This window comes from Cyanistes caeruleus, chromosome 7 (assembly GCF_971803275.1).
Source record: "Cyanistes caeruleus chromosome 7, bCyaCae1.hap1.1, whole genome shotgun sequence".
Lineage (NCBI taxonomy): Eukaryota > Metazoa > Chordata > Aves > Passeriformes > Paridae > Cyanistes > Cyanistes caeruleus.
The window spans coordinates 26,381,246-26,393,619 of NC_141707.1; the positions used below are offsets into that span (position 1 = coordinate 26,381,246).

General features: G+C 46.9%; 1 long non-coding RNA gene across 1 annotated transcript; it reads right to left on the reverse strand.

The window, feature by feature from the left end:
• Positions 1–6,613: 6,613 nt before the first annotated feature.
• LOC147652259 (uncharacterized) lies at positions 6,614–12,162 on the reverse strand. Its single transcript, XR_015289615.1, has 2 exons — positions 11,915–12,162; positions 6,614–10,905 (listed from the first exon to the last, which is right to left on the reverse strand). It is a non-coding gene; the product is annotated as an uncharacterized LOC147652259 (long non-coding RNA).
• Between the last annotated feature and the right edge of the window lie 212 nt (positions 12,163–12,374).

Sequence of the window (12,374 nt, forward strand, 5' to 3'; positions counted from 1 at the left end):
GCAAGCCTTTTTTTCTAACATGTTCAGTGGTTCTTCATTTATCACCTCACTCATGCTCTGCCTCGTGTCTGCTTCTAACTACCTCACTGATGTCTTTTAGCTGGCTGTACCCACATGTTCTTGGAACTGTCCTTGGCCTCCTCATGCCTTGATGGTCACAGAGTGAGTCACACCCTCTTGCTTCCTGGCTGCCACCCCAAATTTTCCCTGTTCCATTGCTTTAACCCCCCATCCTTATATAGAGCTCTGGCATAAACATGCATGAAGTTTGTCTCCAGTCAAAACCAATCCTCCCTCACACATCACATCACCTGGGCTTGGGGCATCAACATGTCTTAATGACAGCTGGTCCCTGCAGAAGTTGAAGGCAGGGAAGAGAGCATTTAGTCACAAAATGGGGGTTATCCTTTTGGATATCTATATCCTTTTGGATTCTAGGCTCCCTCCTCTCCATGTCTAGGCCTGTCAGAGTGAAAGCACAGAGGAATGTGCCTCTGTCCTGATGACACTGTGACAGCTGTGTGGCTGTAGCATGGGGCATCTTTCTAGTGATGGTGACAAGGGGTCCTGCTGTGAGCTTTCCTGCCTTTGTCAGAGCAACAAACACGTGCAGTTTGTGATGGTGCTGGACAGCTGGGGGAGTGCAGGTGTGAAACACACACCAGTGTGCTCACATGCACGTGTATTCACAACAGGAGAGACCCTTCTCTTTTCCCTCATCCCTCCTAATCCCAAGATTCAGTGCTATCTCCTATGTACCTCTCCTCTCTCTCCTCCTCCTCCTCAAAAAAAAAAAAAAAAAAAAAAAGAAGGAAAAAAAGAGAGGAAGCAAGAAGCAAGAAGCAAGCAAGCAAGCGAGGGTGCGGGGGAGGAAAGAAATATTTGCAAGCTCATTGTTTTAAGCCTCCAACAACTGGATAAAACAAGCCACCAGTGAGCAACTTCTCATGACTGTGCATAGGGCCCTTGCCAGAAGATCCAGGCTTTAATGAAAACAGCATGTGGGAGGGGAGATTGTGTTGAATCAAAGCAGAATGCAGCAGCGACCTCGGCCCTGGCACAGAGCAGCTCTACTGGGATGCACTGAGAGGGCTGGGGGGGAGAGAAGAGTGGTTTATTGCTGAGGCACCTCGTTGTCTTGGCTGTCTGTGGGGCAGCTGTGTGAGAGAACTCTCCTAATAGGAGATGCTTAGCAAATGCCTTTGGCTTTGCTGAGATCTCATTTTTTCCAGTGCTGCTGGGTATCTTTGTTGAATCAATCTTGCCTCTTCCTCCAGCTGGGAGAGCAGGGGGGAAACACTCACCCACTAGCCTCAGGGTAATCTTGAAAGGCTTCTGCTCTTGTGGGCTCCCTCTCTTGGGATTGGATTTTGCAAGTGCACTAGGTTGAAAAGGGCAAAAACAAGGTGGAAAGCCTGGGAGAAAATCATTATGGTTATTTTCCCTTTGAGACAGCTTGGATTGATCTCAATCTCTATGGTTCCTCTAGAGTTTTACTGTGGTACTCTGGAGGGTCCCTAAGAGATGCCTCGCTTGTGCTCACTCAGGGTGGGAGGGAAAAAGTGAGTCCCTGTGGACAATTTGCTTAAAGCTCTTTTGAGAGACCTTTTAATGTATGTTCTCAGCCCTTGTTTCTGGCACGTGAGGGAAGATGCTCCTCTTGCCCTTCAGCTGGGGAAATGGTGCTCAGAGGCCACTGGGACCCTCCACAGCTGTGAGAAGAGGCTGTTTGTGGAGGCAGCGATCTCCCTGGGAGCACCGGAAAGGTTTGTAGGACATGCCTGGGATATCTGGGACATGTGGAGCAGCCAAGCTGACATTTTGGCAGAGTGCCGCTCAGTAAGACGTGAGGAGAAGCAGGAACCTGTGCCAAGGTCCTATTTTAAAGCAGCCCCCTTGAAATCTTTGATATGGATAGCGCTGCAGATAGGGTTTCACATGTCTTTATAGCTCACACTTCCACGTGAGAGAAACCTCAGCCTTGCCCCGCCAGGCTGCTCTCTGCCTCAGCCAAGCAATGGCTGTCCTTCATTCCCAGGGACCCCCAGCTCCAGCCTCAGCCCCTCTCACAGGGAGATCCTAAATACCCCCCAGACGGGAGAAAATGCTTGGCTGTGAGGTTTCTCAGAGCTCTGGTGCTCATTCCTGGTTTCCCTCCTCTTCACACTGCTGAGAGCTCGGGAGACACCCCCTCCTCAGAGGAGTCAGAAACTGCAGCGTGAGGGAAAGAAAAATGACTGTACAGAGCAAGGGGTGTGTACTCAGGGACCCTAAATATAATCCTCCTGGTCTCACAAGCCCCCTCCGAAGTCAGCATCCCGCTGTCCCATTTCTGCTCTCTCTCCCAACCTCCTTTTAACCAAATGTCCTCTCGGAGCCACTAGTCCTTGGGGAACATCTGTGGTGGAGATGCTGAAGCGTTTGGTTACACAAGTCCCAGGGTGACGCTGGAAATGTGAGCTTTTTCGGCTGCTTTCCTCTGGTCTCCCAGATGCTCTCCTACCCTTTTTGGTTTCTGCAGTTCTGTGGGATTCTTTATAATTCGGGGACGGAGCCCGTGCGGGCAGAAGGCGCTGTGCTCTGGATGCGGGCTCCTCCTCGCCACCACTGCGGGCTCGCACCACTAGATGTCGGCCGGTCCCCACCGATGGGATGGATGGCTGGGAGCAGCAGAAGGGAGCAGCAATCCACAGATGACTGCGAGCAGCTTGGCTAATGGAGCTCTATGTGTGTGCCTGTGCGTCTCTATGTGACAAACACTTCCTCTCCTGCAGGCATTTCTTCCGGCCCGGGGCCAGCTTTCCAGGCTTGGTGCTGCTCCTCTTATAGGTTGCTTTATTTATTGCACACACTGGAAGAAAAAGTCAGGTCTTTAAGGGCAGGAGCAGGCTGGAATAGACAGAGTGACAGCTTTTCCGGGAAGAAAGACAACAACAATGATGATAGCAGCAGGCAGCTGGCCGCACTGAGCTCTGGCAGCCTCAGAGGCAGCCCCAGCCATTGCAAAGGCAAAGACTGTTGCCCCCGATCTCATGGAAAAGGGTGTGCTTCTCCATTGCTCAGTGACCTGCAGGAGCTCAGGACCTGGTCATGCCCTCAGGACATTTCGATGAGCATGAAGCTTTTAAAACCACCGGTTTTGAGTCCCACCCCCTGCCAGTGCGATTAGGATTAGGAATTCAGAGCAGGGGAACAGCCAGGGGCTCTAGTGAGGATCCAGCTCCTCCTGTGCTCAGTTCTATGGAGCATCTACGTGTAATATTTGTAGTCCTTCTGCAGTTAGACAAAACTGTGAACATCCAGCAGCAGGTTTGTCGTGGATGTAGCATTAACTGGATAATGAAGGATGGGAGCTTTGCTACATCAGCTACTCCCTGAAACCATCTTTTTTACTACCCTCCTCATCCTCCTGTCTAGCTGGCTTGTGTGACCCCAGCTCTTTTTCTTGGCACTTTATCTAAATAACATGCGAGACATGACCAGCAGAGTTGCACTTCTCTGTTGGAGCCAGAAATTTAAGTACAGCAAGGCAGAAAACACCAGCAAGAGTGCAAGTGACTCCTTGGGCCAGCACCCCAGCCTGGGTGGAGACAGGTGACCACCATAGGCAGCCTGGACCCACGCTGCTTTGTTTATGTGAACACCACAGTTATCTTCCTCACCTGTGTTTAAAATCCAAGATCTCTCTCTCCCCTGTATAGAACATTTTACCTGCAACTGTCTGCACAGGAGCTTCCTACACTGTCTGCCCACAGGTAGACTCAGTTTAAAGAGTCTGGTTTTACTGTTGTTTCTTCATAGGCTGCTTGGTTGCATGTCTGGCGTTGTATCTACTAGAGTCACAGGTTTCTCAGTTGCCTTGCAGCATGCTATACTCCAGCAGTGTTGATGAGCCACGCTTCCATGATTTTTCACCAGATTTTCAGGTCTCAGGGAATTTTTGGAAGGGGGATGTAGTTCTCTTATTTACCTGTCTAAGTTTTAGGCCACTGCATGAGTGAACCACCAGGAGGATGTGACTCAGCCTCCCTCAGCCGCAATGATTCCCTCTCTCAATGGCTCTCAGATGTCTCTCCTTTAGGAGAACAGCTTGGTACCTAACACCCAGTTTGATGCATGGCTCAGACAGGCTGATCCCTGTCCAGTGCTTCCAAGAAGTCAGTGATCCAGCAGCTTCCTCAAGTTGCTGGGCGTTCAGTCCTGCCAAGCCTTCTCCGAAGAGATGGTGATGACACAGTTCTCTTCACAGAAGAGGAGAAGCCGGCCTACCTCCAAATGTCATCCCTGCTGCCCACAGGGAAGTGGGTGAAAGAAACTGAAAAGCACTGGAAAATTGGACCTCTCCCCTTGTCATTGCTGTCCCAGAAGTGGAGGGAATCTCAGGGGATGGAAGTCAACGTTCTGCTGCTGGACTTGGCTCTTAACTTCCACAGCGGCTGAGCTTTAGCTGGTTTGAACTCTGTATCTCAATTCTTCCATTTGTTACCTAAATCAGGCCAATGTTTGTCATTTTTGGAAACTCATTTCATATAATCATAACTCCACGGTACAAAGAAAAAATACATTAAATAAATACCAGCATGTTTTGTGACACAAAAACCAGATACACTGTATGGAAAATATAACCTCCTTCCATCTGGAAATGGCTTGGGATTATCTACTTTTTCTTGTAGCTCATTTTCTATGTGTCTGTACTTTGAGAGTGATTTACTGCAAACATCTCTGTGTTCTCTTTGCTGTATTGATTCATAAGAAATCCTTTCACAATGAAATCACATTTTCCATGCACCAAAAAAAAAGTCAGATAGAAAATGAAGAATATTATTGTAACAGGAAAATGGTTAGGACAAAGAAAGCTTATAATTTTGTAAACAGAGGTTGGGAGGAGGCTTTAGGGATTGAGTTTCTGGGCAGTGATTCAGAGGGTTTTTCTTTTCTTATTCTGAAGACTCTACTGGCAAGATCTACAGCTCTGAAAAAAACCCCAAAACCATAAACAATTGTCCTCTCCAACATGAATTTGATAGCTTAATTAGCAGAACTGAGAATTTGATGAAGGATGTGCTGAGGAACCTTGGCTATCTTGGAGAAGTGTTATAAACTTAGAGGTCTTGTCTCACCACTCCCAGTTTGCCACTGGGGACTCGATACTATCTTCTACTTTTGTAGAATGTTTAAGTGACCAAAGCCAAAGGATTTCGTGCCGCAGACAGGATGGTGTCACCCATCCTGGGGGGGCAAAGAGGAGGCGAGGAGAGTGTGTTCCAACTAAAATGAAAGTTTTTTGGTTAAAATACATTGGGGAGAAAAAAAAGGACAACAATCTCTTTCCCCTCCCATTAATCACAGTGAGTAACTGGGAGAAGGGAGTGATGGTTGTGGAAAGGAATGACATTTGGCTAAGAAAACCAGCTTATGTTATTTACAAACACTTAGCAAAGCAGGTGATTACTGATGTTTTGCTTGTTTAAGCCATTCTTCTCTTTTGGATAACCCAACATTTTTTTTGTGGAACAATCAGGAAAAATATGCAGGAAATTGTGAAATTTTTTTTCTGCTATTTTTGTCTGTTTCTACAATTGCCAGCGATGACCCATTTGGTTTCTGAACATTGCCACTCTGCTTATTGGGAAGGCATGTGTGGAATGACTCCTCCTGAGGGAACCGTTCTGTGCTGCCTGTGAATCTTCACTTCAATGTATTTTGGCAACAGGGAATGGAGAGAGAGAGAGAAACTGGCAAAAATATTCCCAGCAGCTCCACACAGCTCACCTGGAATTGATTTTCAAGAGACCCATCTTCATCTGATATAAATCAGTTACAGCTCTGTTGTCTTTGCTTGGCAGGGTCTTTTCCAAGTCTTGTGTCAATGAAGGCAAAAGGTTTGCATGTCAGAGGCAGTCTCTGTGTCCCAGTGTCCTGCCTTTACCCTCTGAAGCTGTGTCCTCCAGGATGGCTGCAGATGCTTCTGAGTTCTAAGCATCTATTTAAACTTTCTATACCAGTGGGAGACAGGTACTTTGCTGGGAGACTTTATTTGTCTGCTTGGGCAGAACCCAGAAATTCCTTTCTGGGGAGTACGGCCCTTCTGGGTTCATTGCCAGTGAAACATTTGAAGCTGCTGATCTGGGGATCTGTGGCCTTCTAAGCTCTGGCTCTTGTTTCACAGCTTTTGTGAGCTGTCTTAGAAGTCTCCAACCTTCTCATCCAGGTTCACCACCTCCTTTCCCAGCTGTAAAAATAACCCAGAGTGGGACAGAGAGCTACACCCTCTCCCCTTCCCATGGACATCAGCAGACGTCGTGATGGATGGTGCAAGTCAACTTTGTGGAGGTGTCATGTAATTTGACTGCAGAAGGAACTTGGTTTATTCTGTCATTCATCAGGGCTGTGATTGCTGCCTGACTGGCAAAATCTGCTCATTTTATTCAACCAACAGTGAAACTCAAGATTTCTCCCTGAGCTCTGCTTGGATGTCTGTCCAACTGTCTGCATGCCCCTGTTCTGCAGATGGCTCCAGCCACCCAGGCATGGCCAGTAGGTAAGATTTCAAACTGATGATGAAGTTCCGTCCTGACCTAGGCAGATGTAGGGATAATTAGCCTTAGATCAGTTTGACAAATGCCAGAAATCAAATTATTCCTTCTGTTTTGCCTCCCTCCCTGCAGATGATATTTGTTACTGTCAGCTGTGATCCAGAAGGGAGAAAGACTTGAACCAATAGAAGTGAAAGTCCCACATCTATGCTTTCTTGGACCATGTGTCTGCTGTTAACCTGCAGAGCAGCAGTGGGGATTCACCCCAGGCATTGAGGCAGCAGTGAGCTCTTAAAGTAACTGGTCATCTGGAAATATAGGAGAGACAGAGTTCCCTACACATTTGGGTTGAATCTGAGAACAATTGTGTTTTCTCTAAAACTTCCTCTAGTTTCCCGTGCTATTTTTCTGATCTTTCTAGACGTGCAGGCAGGAGTGAGAAAGAATATCTCAAGAGTGAGGCGCAGGGGACAGGTTCCATGTCATAGCATCATTTTATGTTCCTTGGAAGACTCTTTGGGTTTATCTGGGATCTCTCTCTTTCATTTCCAGTGCAGAATCCATGCTCAGGAAGAGGACTGGAAATCCTGAGTTGTGGTAGGAGCAATATGTTTCTTCTAGCATGGATCTCATTGGCAGCTGCAAGATGAAACAGTACTTCCCATGGTCATTTGCCAGGACTCTGTGAGACAGACTCCTGTCAGATTCCTCAGCCCTGCTCCTCCATCTCAAATCACAGCTGATACACCTGATTTTGGCTTGATGAGATGGCTGTAGTTGCCGTGGGCAATCCATCAGGGAGCTTGGGGAAGCTGCCTAAGTCCTGTGGATTAACAGTCTTCACAGCTTTCACTCTTTGGCTCCTTTTCCAGTTGTACTCCCTCTCCCTGCCATGGACAAGTTTCTACATCCCACCCCAGTCCCAGACAAAGCACTGAACAAAACACAGTGTTACAAGGGATTGCAACTCCTCAGCTCATCCCAGCACCATAGCATCTTCCACTTTGCGCATCCTTGGAAACAGTGATATTTTTCTCTGTGCGACCAGGCTGCCTAGCCCCATTCCCAAAGCTTGTGGTCTCAAGCTCCAAGCTGACAATTATCCTTGCCCCTTCTCCTGCCATCACTTGTGATCAGCACCCTGGGTTTCTGAGAGAGGGATAGAAATACCACAATGCATAGAATTGATCAGCATGACAATATAGGAATAGGGAAATCCTCTGATGATGCATCTTGTGCCCAGGATAGTGGTTTGGAAATGGTTCATTAACTTTGGATCGTTTTCAGGGTCTAAACAGCTAATAACGTCCCTGTTCATGTCAGAAGATGTGTCTTTTGGTGGATGTGAGAGGCAATGTGTACTTGTGGTCAAAGCACTTCCTCCTAACTGCCCTGACTCTATCCATGACCCCATCTAGGCTTGAGCCACCCGGTGAACCTCATTATTTTCTCAAGCATCTCCTGGTTCAGCTGCCTCCAGCCTTGAAAAATGGTGCTGCTTGAGTGGTGTGGTTTGACTGCATGACAAGGGCTGACATTACCTGACAGCAGGCAATGAAAAGGGAGGTTTTAGTTGTGCTGCCCATTACTGATCCAAGGTTGGGGTAGAAAAGAAGAGTGCTCCTGTGCTAGCTGGATAGTTTTGCCAAACCTGCATGTGCAACCCAGTTGTAAAGACTTGATGGACTTTGCTTTCTGAAACTTCAGTAATTTCCCAGTCTCTCCAGTCCTGCTCTCCCTCTGTTTCCCATCCCACTGTGTGCTTGTCAGTCTCACTGTCTGCACAGATGTTTCTGTGCATCTGAGCAAGCGGCGTGTTCCTGCCTGCAAAATGCAGCCCCACAGCTGTGTTGAGAGGAGCTGGGTGGATGACAGTGGCTGACCAGGGGATTTCTCCCTGTGCTGATCCACAGTTCAAAGACAGACCCTTCTCCTGACCTGGGGTAGGACTGAGCTGGGCAGTAACAGTCAGAAATGAGGGATTGGTACAGTGAGAACCTTCAGGCCCTGGACACAAAAATGTCTTTTCTCATTGGACTGAAAATGCCAACCTATATGACATCAGACTGATGTTCTTGAGCTTCACCCAGGATATGGTCTAAGTGAGCAGCCTTGAGAGATTTTGTCAGGGCTTCGGTGGGACCAGGATTTCACCAAGACTGAAAGCCTCATTCTGCCACCACTGCTTTCTGTTTCCTTCCCCCACTACTTCCTGTCTCCCTTTCTCTTGAGCACAGTTCCTGCCTTTACCTAAGCCTAGGGGCCATTGCTAATGTGTGTTGTTTCATTAAGTATTAGCAAACTTGAAATACGTCAAATATCTTCTTGGAGACCTTCATTAATTCAGGCCTGACTTTGACGCTGGATACAAACTCCCAGTCACCTGCAAAAAGCCCTGAAAACATGACATGGAAGAAGGAGCTCCTTACAAGAGGATCTCTTGGACACGGAGATGTGTTCTTAACCCTCTCACCATCCTGAAGGTAGCAACTGTGTTCAGGGAGGAGGAGTAGACATAATCTGCACTCCTGCAGCCAATACTGGGAGAAATGGCAGCAACTGGGTTGGAAGATCTTCATTTTCCTCTGGGGATGCTTGAGATAGTGGAGATAGCACGTTCTTATGACCTCTTTGCTTTCAGACCCCATCTCCACACAGGGTGGAGTGGAACCTGCTGGGCCTCAGATGCAGAGAGGGGCACTCTAGCCAAGGAGCACCCAGGAAGATGGCAATGCCATGGGCTGGGGAATGTCTCAGGGGGAGAGATGACTTTAAAGAAAAAAAAAAGTCAACCAAAATCCTACGTGTTGGAGGAGGAAAGCAGAGAAGTCCCTCAGCTGTTGAAATTGCCTTGTCAGCATCTGTGAGCGGTTGGCTGGCTTGCTGGCTCTGACAAAAATTGATGGGGACCATGTGGCAGTCAACACGGGAGAGGGTGGGAGGGTGCCAGCTTTTCCTACGTATATGTGTGTGTGTATATGTGAGTGTGTATTTATTATCCCATTTCTTCTGCAGTTGCCTGTGTGACTTGTGCCAGCAAGCTGTGGAGATGTGGCCTTTCCCTGGAATGAGGAATGCGTCAAGGAAAGTGTGGTTGCATATACTTATGAACATATGGAGGCCCTGGAGTCACGCCACACGGTTTGCCACTAATTGAAATAAGCTGACTAACCTCTTATTGTGGCCACCAGGAGCAACCCTGGGGAGGGGCTGGCAGAGGGGGAGGGGAGCGCTGTGCTTGGGCACAATACAGCTTCCAAAGCATGACTGGGAGGTACAAACATCTCCCCCTTCTCCTCCACTCTCCCAGGATGGAGAGAGGAAGCTGCAGGGATACAGTGAACAGGTTGTCTGCACACAGCAAAAGCAGCGCAGACACAGATAATTTCTGGCTGCTCCTATACAGCTGAATTTCCAGGGTATGCTCATGGATGGCCAAATGCTGACTGTCCTCCTTGTGCCCACACAATGTCCGAAGTGAGCTTGCAGGAATAAGCTGGGTCTAGGCTGAGGGACTTGTATACTTCAGTGGTGTAGAAGAAGAGTGCTTGTCTCTTCCTCCAGGTGCTCTTCCTTCAGATTCAAATGCACCTGAGCATTTTTCATCGCTGAACTTTTCTTAGACAGCTTTTTGCTGCTGGATCCTTCTTACAGATGCTCACATGGCTCCTGAGTGCTCAGACACATCCAGGCTGAAGTGCTCCAGTGGCTGTTAGAAGGTCACCTGCTTTGTTTCTTGATGAATTACAAGAGGTGGCATTTGAAGTGGTGGAGGTTTAGCATCACCTGTCCTTGGGTCATGTTGATGATGTGAAATCTTGATGTGAAGACAGCCAGAGATAAATACCTCTGTATATTTTAACCCAGATGTCTCTGGTTTGCCCTGGATGCAGCATCACACTCTGTTCAGTTTTTGCCCAAAACTGAAGGAGAGGAATACCTGCTTGGACAGCTGTTACCATCTCCTGACTGTCCCATAAAACTGTCTTGCACCTCAGCCCTCAGATTTATTGGCCATGAGATTTGGGTATGCCAAAAGACTGGCTGCCTTGGGGAAAAGTCTTCCAGATTTAGATGGTATGTCAAGCACAGTGAAAGACACAGCTCACATCACCCCTACTTCTTTATAACTATGTTGGCAGGTGAATTCCTACCAGCTTCTCTACTGTATTTTTTCCCCCATTGCTTGTGTTTATTTCAGAAGAATTTTGTCTCTCCTTTAGGAACAACTGAAGGGAAAACATGGATGAGAGGACTATCAGCACCCTTGTGATTTTGTCATATCACTTCAGAGCTCTTATGAATACCTCAGACAGCTAAGCTTGTCCAGGCTCAAAGCACCTCCAAACCCAAGTCCAGGACTTTTTTTCTGTAGAAATGGAATAGAGAAAGTAAGTTAAAATTGAGACAAGTTCTGAATTAACTGTGCAGTGAGGATATAGCATGCAAAGAAGCAAAGAAAGATATGTTTTCTAGAAACAAAATTTACATAGGGAACTTACTTAGGCAATTTTCAGGAATAAAATGGAATGCCACTGTTACTAAAGGAAACTAGAATTTAAGAAAAAAATTCTGACAAAAAATGTATGAAGACATCATCAAGAGTATATTGTACTTGTGTAATACATTTTTCAAATGGAAACAATTATAAGGCGTCCCCTATTTTGTTAATTGTTTGGGTCTAAAGGGAAATAATATGCAATATGCTTTTCTACTTTATTTATAGTTTTTGTAACAGGTTAAATGAGTGTTTTTTTTGAGTTGCTCTAGAAATTTGCTTAACTGGTTTTGATGTATAACGTTGTAAGTCTACTTTAACAAATGTTCAGAGGGTTTTATGAAAAGAATCTGAGGGCTGATCCATTCATCACCAGACACTCTGGATGGGCCCAGAATATCTCAGGGTACCTCACTGCCTGTGGTGTGAATCTGTACTTTACAGTTCCTTAAACCCATTTTCCTAGGGCTGACTTTCTGCTTATGTATATCAACATATGAAGTCAAGTTTGACAGTGAATGGAAAAAAGCATGTAAACACTATTACAAATATGTATGTTAGGAGGCAGCTGAAGGCTTATACATGGCTATAATCATCTTAATTGGATCTCCATGTCCCAGAGATCTAAAAGACGAGAGACAGCAGCTGGACAATGGGTAAATAGAAAGGGGGAGGTGACAGAATATGTGTGACCAATAAATATGATAGGAGATGTGCAATTCCCAGCTGGCCAGGCACAGTGACCACAACTTGCCGTCTGTTCACAGCTAACCCCACACTACACCACTCACAGCACCACCGACAGAGTGTCTTTCACCGCTGAAATCTTTAGATGATACAAAAAAAACAAAGAACAGGAAAAAGAAAACAAGTATCTCACCATCTTCCCCTCTCTTCCCACATATTTGTGCCAGGCCCAGAAGGAGATCAGGGAAGGAAAAAGCTTTTTGTGCCTGGGATAGCTGGGCAAGGAAGCCCAGGATAAAGTAGCAGAGGTGGCATTCCAGACGTTAACACATGAAGAGTATCGAGTGTGTGATGGGACGCAGCAGGTGGGACGAGGAGATTAATCCTCACTGGGAATGGCTAGGCGCTAACTCTGGTGGATCTCCTCTTGCATCAGCCTCTGGAGGGAGAACTGCAGACACCTGTCCTCCAAAACAGTGATGTGACCAGTGAAAAGAGGGGTGCTGGGAAGGGGAGAGGATTGAGGCCATTTTAGAAACAAGCAAAGGATTTTGTTTGGCATCAGTGCTCTGGTACCTCCCCAGGTACGTGGTGGTGCCAGGAGAGTTGTGTTTTAGTGTTCCTGTGTTAGAACCAGCTACAGAAATGAGCAC